Source organism: Ornithodoros turicata, chromosome 5 (genome assembly GCF_037126465.1).
Source record: "Ornithodoros turicata isolate Travis chromosome 5, ASM3712646v1, whole genome shotgun sequence".
Lineage (NCBI taxonomy): Eukaryota > Metazoa > Arthropoda > Arachnida > Ixodida > Argasidae > Ornithodoros > Ornithodoros turicata.
The window spans coordinates 67,874,583-67,889,944 of NC_088205.1; the positions used below are offsets into that span (position 1 = coordinate 67,874,583).

General features: G+C 47.7%; 1 long non-coding RNA gene across 1 annotated transcript; it reads right to left on the bottom strand.

Moving 5' to 3' along the window:
• Positions 1–1,171: 1,171 nt before the first annotated feature.
• LOC135394632 (uncharacterized) lies at positions 1,172–15,161 on the bottom strand. The gene is made up of 2 exons (XR_010422951.1): positions 14,915–15,161; positions 1,172–1,926 (listed from the first exon to the last, which is right to left on the bottom strand). It is a non-coding gene; the product is annotated as an uncharacterized LOC135394632 (long non-coding RNA).
• Positions 15,162–15,362: the final 201 nt, after the last annotated feature.

Consider the following 15,362-nt stretch of genomic DNA (forward strand, 5'->3'; position numbering starts at 1 on the left):
CGCCCCCCCCCCCCCCCCCAACAAAAAGCCCGTCCTTCCGGCTCAGAAAAAGTGTAACATAGCGGTACAAAATTATTGCGCTTGTCCAGCACCACCTAGAAAAAGCCAGTAAAGGCACTAAAAGTCCGCGATCACGACCGCGCTTGGGCGGGCGTAGCTATATGTGGAGACGATCTGCTACCAGCCGCACACGCATGCACTTGTAGCCTATTGGCTGCTGGAGGCACGAGTCATTAAAACAGGCTTGCTATATCTAGGTGGCGTTGGCTTCTCATGTTATATCTCTCTGATGTTTTATGAAGTGAGGCAGCGCCACCTGGATGAAAGGCTACTCCATACCTTCTCATATCCCTTCTGTGCGTATACAGTCCAAACTCGTTAATGTGAATACCGCTGTTCCCGCGGATTTCGGTCCGAAAGCGAATTGTCATATTAACGAACACCACGTGTTACGAGTCGTATAACCTACCCTTTACGTAAGCTGTATCATGGACATTGTAGATCGTACTATATCCAGAGATAACTAACTCTCTTTGCCCAGTCGGGGAGATCCTGGCACGTGGTAGCATGGTCGCTCCTTGAATCTGACTCATATCTGCTTCTTCGTTCCGGCAGTCAGCTCTGTTCGTGTGCGCATGGTCGATGAATGCCGTATGACTGCAGCAGGTCACTAAGACAGTATGACCAAGACGGGGGCATCATAAGTCACCCCGAAAGCGGGCCCACGTTTTGGCCGTTGTAGGTTAGGAGAACCGCTGGTTCAGTCATAGTATAGTAACGAGGGTATAGTAACGCATATATAGTATACGCGTATAGTAAAGCAAACGTGTTCGCCCCTAGTTGTGCGGAGAATATCATTAACGAAAAAGCGTTAGATGAGGAGGCCATTGGGAGGGAACGGTTTCCTAGGAAAAAGTGGTGTTTTGGTGCTTTATGGCACAAGCTGAGGAAAAGGGTCATGAATGGGAGAAGCCGTATTTACGAGGTTCGACTACAAAGCCGCGTTGTCATCCAGCCCTCCACCACAGACGAACGCAGAAATATGTGGCTACGAGTGGCTGGTGATGGCTCACCGACATCGCTATGAGCGCTGAAAGCATAGCGGTGGTTGGAACTACTTAGGATTATGGGAAGTGTTACATCTTGTAGAAGCGGCCAAAGACCAAACGTCACTTCCAAGAGACAAGCGTTTAATCAAGAAATAATCGAGTACATCTTCCTTAGGCCTGTCTAACACTACCGTGTTTGTCGTCAGTTTGCTTCAAAAATAGAACCTACGGGTAATAGAGCTCCGTAGGGTCCATGGGTCCGTTTTAGCTCCGTGAAAAACACAGACGAGAAAAACGTTAGTGTGAAACGGACTTACGCAGTGCACACGATTCGTCACGACTCCTGGCGCCAGTTACGGCCCCCGTACAGCGGGTCTGCTTTATCGCATTTGATAACACGCAACATGCTCGATATCACACCTTCCCCCTTAAGTTTGGTACGCAGCAAGGTATCGGTGCATCACAGTGCTCAATAGTTAACGGAAGATTTCTTACAGAATAGATTTCTATGATAGATTAGGCATTACAATATCAAATAAGGAAAAAGACATGCATTAACAGGTCACCGAAAATCACTTGTTTCTGAAGTCCACAGACTCGTATCTCTTTGTAGGCACACGAACACGCTCACTCCTACGCGGCGGCACTGTCTCTGGCATCGGCGCAAGATGGGTGGGTGGCCACGTCTCGTGTTGCCCCATGCTTCCTTAGTTCGGGGTAGGAAGGTCAGCCTTCCTAAAGGAGGCTTGCGTCACCCGGTTGTGGTTGATGTGTAGTCCAAGATGATGAGTCACCGTTGGCGATCGTCACACTGGTGTTATCGTTGCTCGTCGAGCCCAGTTCAGCCACAGGCAAGGGCAGGTCCCTCGGCAGAGCACTGCTAGAACCAGACCTAGTCGGTAAAGTATGAAGTTGGTCCGCATGCATGAACCGTATAACAGCGCCGCCAATTTTTATTAGATATGTAACGTTCGCACCCTCGCTTGGTGTCTCGTCGACACTTCAGTTCACGTCTCTCCATGTTATCTGCGAAGCTCGGTTTCAGTAAGGAGAGCTTCACTCGCGATCGTCGCCTCAAAAATACTTTCGATTGTGTTTTCATGTCACTGTATTGTGTATTCTGCGTATTACGATATGCCATAAAAAATTAGCAACGCGTTCTTGCAGTGACAGTTCTCCTGCAGAATCCTTTTCAATGTTACTTGTTTATCAAGCGCTTTCTTTACGGCCTGTACTAACCGCACTGCAGCTCCATTTGAAACCGGATGATAAGGCAGAATGGTCGTGTGTCGTACATCGCACTCTCTCAAAAAATGCGTAAACTCACACGTGAATTGGGGGCCGCTGTCGCTAACTGTTCCGGAAAACCATAAGCCGCGAATACAGCAGGTTGTCTTTCAATAGTTTGCAGTGACGAAGTCATGGAAAAAAGCTTAGTCCGCTTCGAATAAGCATCGACGAGCACCAAGAAGTTCGTCCTTCGCATATAATCCATGTACAGCTTCGTCCAAACTTAACTTGAACACGGCGCCGGCCTGCGGAACAAGAGGGACGACACCCTAGCGGCTCTAACTGGAATTATCAGGAGAGAGCGTTTAGGGCTGTCCTACTCGCATAACGGGGACACCCGTCTGAGCACTGGTGCTCCGCTTCGAATGGGCAATGATAGGAGATCCAAAGCTTCAGCTTGTTTCCCAAGCAGATATCGCTGATAGCTGTGAAGCAACATCAGTTGCTTCAAAACTGCCGTTTCCTTGCTATTAACTGCGCGAGATAGGCTTTGTGCGTTTAAGCGCTACAAGATAATTTCACTCGCATAACGAACCCGAGTTATTCTTGAAGCAGCATGGAAGTGGGAATGGACAGTGAATATGTGAATAATGCGAGCGAGTAACCACATTGTAATGTCGCATGGAAAATTCCATTCTTACGACGTTCTACAAAGCTTTCTTTACCCTAAATTATTTCGACGTATAGCAAGCTGCTCATCCTCGTTGTTGTTTGAAGAAATAAATAAAAAGTAGCACTCATAAGAGCGCCGTCTACTCCACATTATTTAGTTAACATGCTTAACTTTTCTCTTATGAGTCTATCTTAAAAAGACTCTTTCAACATCAGGCTCTCAGACCCCCGGGACTTCAGAACTTTATCGCAGATCCCCACAAGCAAATCAACCGGGTCCACTTGTGCCTTAAAGCTGATTTCCATTTCATGAAAGCGACAACGAAGGAAAGGGAATTTGTGAGCTCTTTTAAGGAACGGTCGTTGTTGAAAAATAAAGGTTATTAGTGCGCTAACTGTGTGTCCGTCGTCCTCGTGTTTTAGCGCTTTTATTCTGCCGTGCTTTAAGCAACAATCTTTTCCAGCGCAATGCATTTACGTGTATTATTTCATTGCTTTCATTCTCAATCAACCAAATATCTCAATCAAAATCTCAATCAAATGAAAAAATCAATGTGACGCCACTACAGCAATATGACGCATACCAATGACATGGTTGCTAACGGCGCGGACAATCACTGATCAGATGGTGAAGATTTCAATCGCCCGCAGCAATCTCCAGAACAGACTGGAACGATGTGTAGATAACAAATATCCACGTAAAAGTCAGCGCCCGTTCGAAGCAGAGCACCAGTTTACGGACTGGCGCCCCCGTGATGCGAGTAGGTCAGCCCTCAATGCTCCCTCCCGATAATTCCAGTTAGAGCCGCTAGGGTGTTGTCCCTCTTCCTCCGCGGGCCGGCGCTGTGTTCATGTTAAGTTCGGACGAAGCTGTACACTCCTTGCCAACAATGGGCAGAGTCCTCCTACCGCTCAAGCGGTACTTTGAGCTGCTGATTGGACACTTCGACATATAGAACAATTACGAACATGCAACTCTGTCCTTATCCATGCAAGGCCACGATACAAAACTCCGGGCGAGCATTTTCATATGACGCAACCTTAACCTTGCGAGTAGAATCACTCTCAACCCCAGGGCAGACACTCCTGTTCAAGCGAAAGCTCATTCCGACGGGCAAAATAGGGTGCCAAGTCGCCCTCGCGTGCTTGAGTATAGGCCAGTCGTTCAACGTGTGATACGACGCTTTCCTCAACACAGGACCCCATTTAGTCACTTTTACCAGTTCCATCACCTGTAAAAGGTAAGCACTCAAAAACAGCTAGACATTAAAGATTTTTGTGACTTTCACTGTTGGCTAAAGGAAGACTCGACAAGGCGTCAGCGACCTCCACGTTTCGACCCCTGCGCAGGGGCGGATTTAGACGGGGGGGGGGGGGTCCTCTTGAGAGTGAGGGAGGTATTCTGACCGCCCTCAATCTCAGTCGTTACAATTCCATCGATTTTCAATCGTTTCAATCGATCTTGGTGGTGTAATAGCATGTTGTCCAAGGCAAGAACCCCCCCCCCCCTGAAAAATCCTGGGTCCGCCTCTGCCCCTGCGGTATTTTAACGTATAGCTAGATAAGATTACGGACACCGGCGGATGCTATAGCGACCGCAAATGCAGAAACACCACATTGTGGTCCAGTTTTCCGAGCAATGGTTGGTGAGCAGTGTGAATCGAAAAGTTTCGGCAGAATGAATACCGATGAAATCATTTTAAGACTGACTCATGCGATCGAGTTTACGTTCGGCTCCGGCGAGGGATGGCGGCACCGTCGGAAAATTGTTTTCTTTGTTTTGCTTTCCTCCTGCGCTCCAAGGAAGTGACGTAATCGGCGCTAGCGTGCAGAACATGCTAGCAAACGAGAAAACCACTATTTTCATACGCAGGGATCTGGAAATTGGCAGTAAGTGTCGAATTTGTTGATTGCAATCAATTCCTAGACAGTTACTGTAGGGAATGACATCGTTTTCTTCCAGATATCGCGGCCGTGCGTACCGAGAGAAGAGATTTTTTTTGCATTTCCCATAGACTCCCATGTAGAAACATTTGACAAACTTTAATTCATCAAAAATCATTGAATCGCTTCAAACCTTAAAAACCCCCTTAGAGCATAAAAAGCCTTAACGCACTACGGACTAAATCTCGTGTCTTCAGAATCCTACCAGATTATGTTACTGAAACCTTCTTGTCTCACTTTGCATTCCTGCAAAATTTTTTGGTGCTACGTGACGTAAAAGCTAGAGAAAATTAATTTTTATTTTGTTTTGATATGTGTGTTGTGTTTTGTTGTGTTATCTTGTTGTGCTCCGACGGAGCGCAGGCTCTCATCTGGCAACGTCGTTGCCCTACTAGTCTTCCGGGGGGGGGGGGGGGGGGGCTCACTTTTTGCACTCCGTTAGCGGAGCCCCACCTGACATATCATCCGACCTTCGAGAAAACACAAAGGAGGGAGTAGACATCTCTCCCATTTTCCCCCTCTTTGGAATCGCTGAAGGCGATTCCACGAGCACATTTTAAACCGAGCATTCGCTCGAAGGTATGTAAGCCTGCCGCTGGAATGCGCTCTGGGATCTTGGTTACATGTTAATTGTAATACGGTCGTCCTCATTCTCTCGCACGTCTGCGAACTGCATTTTCAGCAATCGGAATTGCGGCGAAACTCACGCACAGCGCTTGGGCCACTGGAAAGGCGACTGAAATCGAAAGCGATCGACTACGACTGGTGCCAGGTGCTGTGCCTTCAGTTATTCAAACTGCCCTGCCTGCATGTCATCTACGCGTGCTCGTAGCGAATCCAGGAACTCCAAACGCGCCAGGATGAACGACACTACCCTTCAGAAAGCCCTAGAAAATTCACTAGGAACCAGAAGAGAAGGGGGATGATGAAGTATGACAACTTACTTGGTGCTTAAAAAGCAAGTTAGGAGGCAACACCAATTTTGGACAATGAGTGTGACCGACAAGTGTGTGATGTTCAGAGGTGGGCACCCTCACGATATTTGAGGTGAGGTGAGGGCCAATTTTTCTGGTGATGTTTGAGGTGAGGAAAATTTTCAAGAAACATTTTGAGGTGAGGTGAGGAAAACTTTATGAACGCGCACTTGATGAAAACTTTTTCCGCGCGTACACGGGATATCTTTCCTTCTTTTTGCAGCTTCTGTCTCTCACCTGGGCGGGGACTGTCCTCCTCTCTCGCCGGTAATACGCGCAACTTTTACGGGTATAACAATCGTTCCACGAAGCGTTTTCTGTGATTGATTAGGCCAAATCTGCCAGAAAAAAAAAAGAAAAGAAAACGTTACATTGACTAAGCAATTTCACGAGTTCATTGGCAGTCACTCAAAGCCAAGGCGACTTTAATTATGAAGATTCTTCAATCCCTGCAAACGTCACGTCGAATACACAAATAGCTTGAAAAAATTTAGGTGAGGTGAAGAAAAATTCTAAAAAAATTTCTGAGGTGAGGTGAGGTGCGGAAAATTTTCTCCCAGAAAATTGGGGTGAGGGCCAGGCTCGTGAGGACAAACGCCCACCTCTGGTGATGTTTCTCACATTGAAAGCAACCCATCATCGCACTTAAGGTTTTATGTAACATTTAAGTGTTCGTAGGAGTAAAGTAGTATTTTCACGTTCGGATAAATATATAAACTTAGAAGTGCTTCATTTAGCAGTTGGCTTGTTCTTGAGTTAATGCTAAATTCCATTACCTTCGTTAAAACATCGCTTTCAACAACGAGAGCGCGACGTCGCTTGTTTAGGCACGCTCTGGCGACCGTCCAAGTATCAGAGGGAAGCAGCGGAGGGAGAACTAGCGTGACGCCACGGCGTGCATGAAGAGGCCTTGTGTTATCTAGGTGATGTTGCCTCACATGACTTCACCACGTGACGTACTTTCACCGTACGCCGGCGTCGTTGCTAGGAGACGAGTGCCCTCACCAGAACATGCTATTACGTCACTCGCTCGTCGAGTCATCGAAACTTGGAGGCTCAGCAAATCTTCAAAAATTCAGAAATGCACAGCGTTCGTAAACAAGGTTGAAATTTCGCGTATCGATCGCTGGAGGCACATTTTCATGGTCTAAATAAAATAAACACTGTTTTCCGAGTCCCGAGTAGCACTTTAATCATTCCCTAAATAAAAGAAACACGCCGGTACCTGTTTCGTGCATAAATTGATCGAGGTTTACGAGAACCCTGTGAGAGTCTGCCTTAAAGGAAGGCTCTATTCAAACTCGACTCCGGGACAGTACGAAACTATTCTAATGGTGTGTAAATACGTTCTTCCGAAATAAGAAATAAAGTTGGTTTGGCAGTCGGGGACTCGTTAGTTATGGCAGAAGAGCTGGGAAGCTCAAAACGAAACCGAAACTTCTAAAGGTACCATGCGTGACGTCACAGGTAGTCTCGTGTGGGCCACTGGCTGTTTTTCGGGCACGCGCTTTGTAACTTTTTCGTGCCACATGGATGACCAGTCATCTGCTTCCTCGATTTCGTTCTAAACTATGCGCAGCGGTAAAAGCAAAACCTACAGGAAGCCGCACACGAGGAATACCGGTGAGGTGAACCCCAGTGTTGCTGGACTGCTTTTCCGGGGATGAGCGCCTAATCACTCAAAGTAAAATATTAGTTTCTAATTATCTGTGCGACTTGGGGATGAGCAATTGTATTCACTTAAGTATCATACGGTACAGATTGATGTCTCACTGTTACCTCGACACCTTGGAGCGCCTGTTTTTCACACTGCGAATAATCTGTAGGCGTCAGCTTACGAGACGCAACTGCAGTCTTGTCCAACCAGTGTAACATGAAAAATAACTCCAAGTCAATACGCTGAAGCATCGCACATAAATCCCAGGGGCTTCTTAACGACGTAATACGTTGATACACTACTATTTACAAGAAGTGTCTTCGCGCTTTCTTGCATTCCTGGGACCAGCTAGACCTTTGGCCTTTCTTCACCACTGTTGACACGTTTCTGAGCTTAAAAGTCAAGTAGACCCAAATATGATTTCAGTTCTGTAACATTCTTCGGCTCGCGCGCCGTTGAGGTTTGGTAGATATGCCATAAGCGCTAACTTTATGACCCAATACACTGCAAAACCAGCGAAGAATTTGCACTTTTCTTCCTCCATAGTTATGTTATGGTCCTTCAGGCGTTCAGACATCACTTCTAAGTTCGTTTCACTGTCGTCTACAGTGGAGCCTGCAACAATCACATCGTCGATTAACATATGCTACCTTAGATGTGCCCTGCAGTACGCCATCCGATAGAGACAAATTGCGGGTGCACTGGTTATGCCAAAAGGTAGCCTCTGGTATTCATACCAGCCCATGGGAGCGTTCGCGGTCAACAATTTGCGTGACTCTGGGCTCACTTGCTGATACACAGACATTAAATCCACGACGCAAAACATTTTACTCCCAGCTAAAATCGCGAACACTTCTTCCGGGTGAGGTAGAGGGTAATGTTCCGTTCTTAGAACAGGATTACTAGTGAACTTATAGTCTCCGCATAACCTTACTGACTGCTGCTAACCGCTGACTGCTTGCATTGCGGAGACGCGCAACTATGTGTGTCCCCTCAGACAACACAATCACATCCCACGGACGTCAAAGGGTATCCTGCGTGGGACATTGGAGATATCCTGGGGAGCTAACTGTGACGTCTCTTGGATGGCATCAGACGTCCAATTGGCACATCCCGGGTTGTCCGCGGGAAATCCTGGCGAAGTCGCTTTATTTCATATCTCGGACGTGTTTGGTACCATTCTATGTGGTTCTTTATTTTTGTACACGCTCAAGAAAACGATCAAATACCAAGTGCTCTTGTAATATTTATTCATTTCAACATACACTGCAACAGTACCACAAAAGTATAAAACACATTGGACATGCGTGCGCGCATGCTAAAAAAATACACATTAACTCAGGAAGGGGAGTAAACTGCTTGTCCCATAGCGAATCCCTCCAGAGTGTGAATAAACATATACCCCCCCTTCCGGAGTTTTACCACTTCTACACAGTAAATTCAAAAACACCCTTTTGGGTATAAACCGCTTACACCTTTTTGTCCTATGGCTGGCACCCTTTTTTACACCGCATCAACTGTAACACCCTTTCAAAAAGGTGTATTGTGCAAAAAACACCTGTTTAAACATCCTTTTAGGAGGGTGTTTAACACTCTTACACCCTTTGGAAAGGGTGTAAGCTCCCACGGCAGCATGCCGAGCCATGCAGTCCGACGTTTTTGCTTGTATGGCAACAACCACCCTAGCGACGGCACAGTTCCAGCCGTGGTTCCACAGCAGAACCTAAACTGGAGCGCAGCGCGTCACTGGCAAACTTCATCGTCCTAGCAACACTGTGAGTGAGCAAAAAAAAAAAAGAACAATTCAAATAAAATGAAAAAAAAAACAGTTGAACATATGTAAGAGAAGAGGTGAAGATCGCAACATCGTAACGCCGTCCGTGCTCGTGAAATGAGCGGCGTTACGATGCTGCCATCCTCAGACGATGCCTGTAATGAGCCCGAGCACTCTCGGTGTGTGTATTGGCATCGAGGCGGAAGACCAGTCACAAGGACTGGCTCCCATATAACTATCTCAACAAGCTAGGACTAAAACTAGAACTAGTGCAATGCCAACTCCTGCTTGTGAAATCACGTCACGTTAAGGATTGCTGTTCGTGCTTGTCGTCGCCATGCAACAGACCAAGACTGCGGAGAGTTGCGTACGGGATAACGGCACGAAAGAAAGTAACGCTTAGTAATGAACAACGTACCTTCCATGCGTTTCTTCGAATAGCACAGACGAAGTTAGCCAGCGTCTTCCGAACTCCATAGCACCGAGGACTGCTCTCTCCCTCTGTAAGACTCTGCGAACACCCGCTCGAACGAGGCTTAGAACGTGTGACGTCCCCCGAGCGCGACCGCCGCGTACTGCTATGCAGCGCGCAATCCACACTTGGTAATTTATCTCTACGGCTAAGAGAATGAACTGTCGTCTATCCCGGATTGGAACGGGGGGTTGAAGGAGCGTTTGAATGGTGCCCCAGCGAATCCGTGGAACCCCATACAGCTCCTCAACTCTGTGCCACAAAACGTCGGGAACGAGACACTCATGAAAAGCGTGCTGCGCAGTTTCATGGCTAGAACAGAAAGGACATCGAGGCGAGGTGAGACCATAACGATGCAAACGATCCCTGAGCGGCAGGACATCGTGCGCAAGTCTCCACTGCAAACTTGCACGACGAGAGTCCAACCATCCTGCAGTAGCGTAGCGCCACGCGATCTGACGCGGAACAGATAGCTCCGGTACACCCGTGGGTGCCGGAAGTAAGCCCAGCAGGGACACATAGAACCGCCTCACTGACCATGTAGAAAGATCAGCGTCCACGTGGCTCTCGCGGAGGCGACGGACTGATGACACGTACTCTTTTAAGTGGGGAGCAGTAAACTCTGAGCGCGGCCTATTCTGCTGAAAGGAACAAAAGAAACGAATCTCCGGGCCAAGAAGGTAGTGCAAAAGGTCGTGTGCGGGATGGTTAGGCTCACTCAGGGCATCAAAAATTGCCTTTATACCTAAAGCAAGGCACTTCACTTTTACATGTGGCACTCGCAAGCCACCAACCTCACGCGACTGGTACAGACGCGCGCGCGACACCCATTCCACACTGTTACCCCATACGAACTGAAAAGCAATACGGGTCACAGTAAGAAAGATCTGGCGTGGCGGAAGCGATATGGTACCATGGTACCAATACTTGCTTAAGAACCACGACGCCGCTAGCCGGGCCTTACAAGTAAGTGGAAGAACCAGACCCTTCAATTCACGGAGCACGGGAATGCTACGCTGGTGAATGCGCATCCACGATGATACTGCGATTCCCCGACTATTGAAATAGTATCCCAGTATGCGTAATTCAGTTTTTACTGGTATCCCGAATGGAGACGCACAGGAGGGGACTGAATTGATAAAGAGCGCTGCACTCTTATCCCTGTTTACCCGCGCGTTCGATGCTCTACCGTAGGCCTCCAGGGTGGCTAACACTTGACCTATCGCGTCCTCACTGCTAAGGATTAAGGATAAGTCATCTGCATATGCAAACAACGGCAGGGCTACGGAACCCGGCAGCTGTAGCATGCGAGTACGAAGCGAGGTTGCGAGCGCTTCCAAGAGCGGGCTAAAGACCATGGCATACAAAGCAGGAGATAAGGGACAACCTTGTCGCACCCCCGATTTGATGGAAAAGGTATCAGACATTCCCCCGTTGACTCCAATGCAGGCAAAGGCCTCAGCATAGAGAGCCCTTATCCAAGATACCACCGCGCGATCAAAACCGACAGCTCCCAACACCCGGTACATGTACTCGTGGTTCACTCGGTCAAAAGCTTTGTTCTGGTCAAAAGACACCAGCGTTGCCGACTGGTGGCGACTATGAGCCCAATAAATCGCGTCTCGCAAAGCCTGAGTGTGAAGCACAAGGGACCGCCCAGGGACAGCGCAGGCCTGTGAAGCAGGGATGACAGAACCCAGGACTGGAGAAACTCGATTTAGAATTGTGGTAGAAATGATCTTGTAATCTGTATTTACAAGAGATACCGGTCGGTAGGCATTAGGGTCACGACTCCGTGTGGGATCTTTGCAAAGCATAGACACTATACTCTGCCTCATGGAAGGGCAGAGGAGGCCGGCAGCTAAGCAGTTGTTAAATAACTCGGTCAGGGGGCGTCGAAGTACCCCCCAGAAACACTTATAAAATTCAGCAGGGAGACCATCGGAGCCGGGAGACCTACCAGCTCGCAAAGCCTTAACAGCTGCCGTATACTCATCCTGAGTAAATCTGGCTGTGCTCAGAACGAAGTCTTTGGGCTGTGGCAAAAAAGTCTGGTGTCCTGCATCAGGAGGTACCACCAACTCGTACAGGGCGGAAAAGTGATCACGAAAGAGTGACCGCACGGAGTCAGGCTCCGTCAATACTGACCCATCACTCGCCAGTAGCTCCTCGACAGTGTTTCGAGGGCGGCGAAAGTAACGGCCAAGAAGAAGACGAGAGCAACATGCTTCTCGTGACCAGCGTTCGACCGACTGCGAAGCAGCGAACTGGTCCCAGGCACGTAACTTCAAAGAGGTGATCCTCCTGAGTACGTCCTGAATAGCGTCGTCGTTTCCAGAGCCCCTCGAACCTGGGTGACGCAAGATAGAGAGTACTTGCTGGAGGTGCTGTATCTCCTCCCGGCTCTCACGAGCACGTCTTGCCCGCCACTGGCGGAAAAGTCTCGCGGCTCCGAGCTTCGTCTGTAGCCTAAATTGGCGTACCAGATTGATCATATACTGAAATGCAGTTCGTTGGAGTATATTCGCTAAGCTTAGTGCGGTAAAACTCGTCTGTAACGGTGACGAACATGTGTCTTTGCAATTAACACGTACGCCTGTAACGAGTCAAGATATCAGCGAGCTTCCTGACATCCCTCCCTGCCAAATATTGTGTTTTCAACTCAAGCTATCGTCTATAATGTGATTACCTAATGAGCGGAGCTGTCAAGCCAATGTAATTTTTCTCTCACGAATGAAAACACCGTTTTCAACACCAGTGTAGAAAGGGTGTATATAACGTAAACACCTTTTTCGACACCAGTGTTACTTGAAGGGTGTAAAGACAGGTGTAAACGCATAAAAACACCCTTTTTGATACAGCACTTGGTGTAATAAAGAGTGTATTTTCTCATACACCTTTTTTAGCACCCTTTTTTCGGCCTTTGGTTATCTTTGTGGAATTAAAAAAGGTGTATTTGCTTAAAAACACCTTTTGTTACCCAGAAAGGGTGTTTTTGGATTTACTGTGTAGATATTCACGATATAAGAGATACACTCCTTCGATAGGCTAGCCCACATAATATACCAAATGACGAGTGACATATACGAAATACCGAACGAGAGAAGTGCAACACGCCAGTTTGACATCACTGAAAGACGAATGTGAACTGTAACACGCATTCGTTATAGCCATAGAGGCACAAAACAGGTACAAATATGGAAGGAAATGCGTCCAAATTCGAATCCAAACCGGCTTGACCATTAGTGTCGAAGTGTCCAGTATCGAGCACCGCACACTGCAAAACGAAATGCAGATCCGAAAAGTCACAGTACCTACAGAAACCACAGCAAGTTCCGACACATTAGCACCACGACGCCTCTGTGCACCATTTCGTCGAAAGCATATCTTTTCCAGTGTTCGAACGTCCAGAGTCCAATTTGTACGATAAAACTGCAAAACAAGAGACTTACGTCGTAAGCGATTCACCACAAAAACAATGTAAGGACCCGTAAAGCAGCATGACCTTACCTGTGTTTCAGTGACAGGTCTCATTACTAGTCAAGCTGGAATGCGACCTGAAAATTATAAAGAAAGAATAAATGATACAGAATTCGCTGCATTGACTCCCTGGAACAAAGGTTATGACTACGAAATGGTTTTGTTAGCCTTACCGTGTTCAAGAACATCTCTCACTTCTGTGGGTGGACAACTACCGAGTGCATTCACAGTCCGAAGAACGCTTCCGAAAAGTATCAGTTCCTTGATAACTCTCAGCATCACACAGTCTCAGCCACAGTGAAAACCTTGCACCACACAAACCTGCATTCGCCACACTCCACGCCGACGTGAAAGATCGCGTACGGGTACAAGGAATGCGGCAGAATCAAACATGTTCACAAATAATTTGCTTGCGTTGGTAACGACTGACGACCATTTTATATCATCACGGAAATGTACATTTGATATTTAATGTGTTTAAATGTTTAAAAATATCGGGAACTGCTATATGCGCGGATGAAAGTACACGGCGGCTGAGCGGTCGAGGAGAGAAGGTGTAAGGTGTAAGCAGGAAATGCGCGCGTTACCACTTCTCCACGAGGTTCGTACACCTCCTATACACCTTCCTCTCAAATGAAGGGAAAATATCTCTGTGTCCTTCTATGAGGGAGTAAATATGACGTGAGAGGGGTATAAATGCGAAATCTACCTTTCACTCTACTAAAACAACTTTTCGAATAACAGTGGTGTCCGAGCGAGCAAGGTTGTCTGTTACCAGCCGCGATATCAAAAAGAAGGTTCGCCATGACTTTTTTTCACTCATTTACTTTATCCTTTTTCAAAGATTGCGCTCATCCCCCAGACAGAACATGCCGTCCCATAGAATTCCCACACAGATCATCAAGGTCCCGGTCCCGAGCAGACATCACAAGGAAGTCATGTGCGGACAAACGAAAGATTGCGTGGGCAGCCCGTCCCGTAACTTTCCTTCCGGGACAGGAAACGGACACACGAAACCCCATCACAAGGTGGCGCGATATTGCGCGCCGTTTGAAGCGACACTGCACGGCGTGATGTCAAACTGCTCCGCCGGCGGGATAGCCTGCGGATATCCTCGTGACAGTTGCCGTAGCGTGTCCCGTGAAGGACGTCCTTGGTAATCCGAAATTTATCCCGCATGAGATGCGGACGGGACCGAAACGGGACATCCTTGGGACTTTATGTGTCGTCAGGGCCTCAATGCTTCCTTCAAGAAAGCGCCAAAATCGCAATTTCGTGCCAAACGCTTCAGTTCTACAATGAAATCAGAGATGATTTCCTGTTCCAACTTGCTTTTTCTGTTGAATTTGCAGCGCTCCGTAATTATATATTTTTTAGGGCTGTACAAACCCCGCAAGAGCTTTATGTAGAGCGTTTTATCTCTTGAAGTCTTCCGGTCAAGGCATGTCCGGCACCCTGCGGCCGGGCCCCACTACAGTCAAAAAGACAGATACGGTACTTTCTTCGCCACGGCAATTTCATTTGCTATCAGAAAAGTGCTCAAAACGTTCCAAGTACGAGTCAAATGTTTCTGCCTTGTCATTAAATTCTCCTATGCGACCTAAGGTGGCCATGTTCTACAAGCCGGTGCCTCTTATACGCACGCTTATCTTATACGCTTGCCTGTGATATTCCATCGTGGCTGCCCCGAGGATGATTGCCAACTGCCCACATGTGTAACTCCTTCGAGTTCCAAGGAACGGCATTCGTTGATGCCTTTGCCGTAACACACTCCTGGTTGAAGGAGCTCCGTCGCAGCCAGTGTTACACCTTGTAGAAGCAGCCGAACACCAACCGTCACTTCCAAGAGACAAGCGTTTAATCAACAAGTAGAAAAGTACATCTTCCTTATGTAGTGCACAGGATTCGTCGCGTGCTCCTGGCGCTGGTTACGTCCCAATACAGCGTGTCTGCGTTATCGCAATTGATAACACGTAACATGCCGGATATCACAGAAAGTTCGAAAAGCGATCAGGCCTTATCAGCCGAGGGATTGGGATCTGCTGCGTGGAGAGGCGTCCGTTAACTGCTACGGGAGCATCATTCTGTAGCTGTGGCGTGCACACAGGGT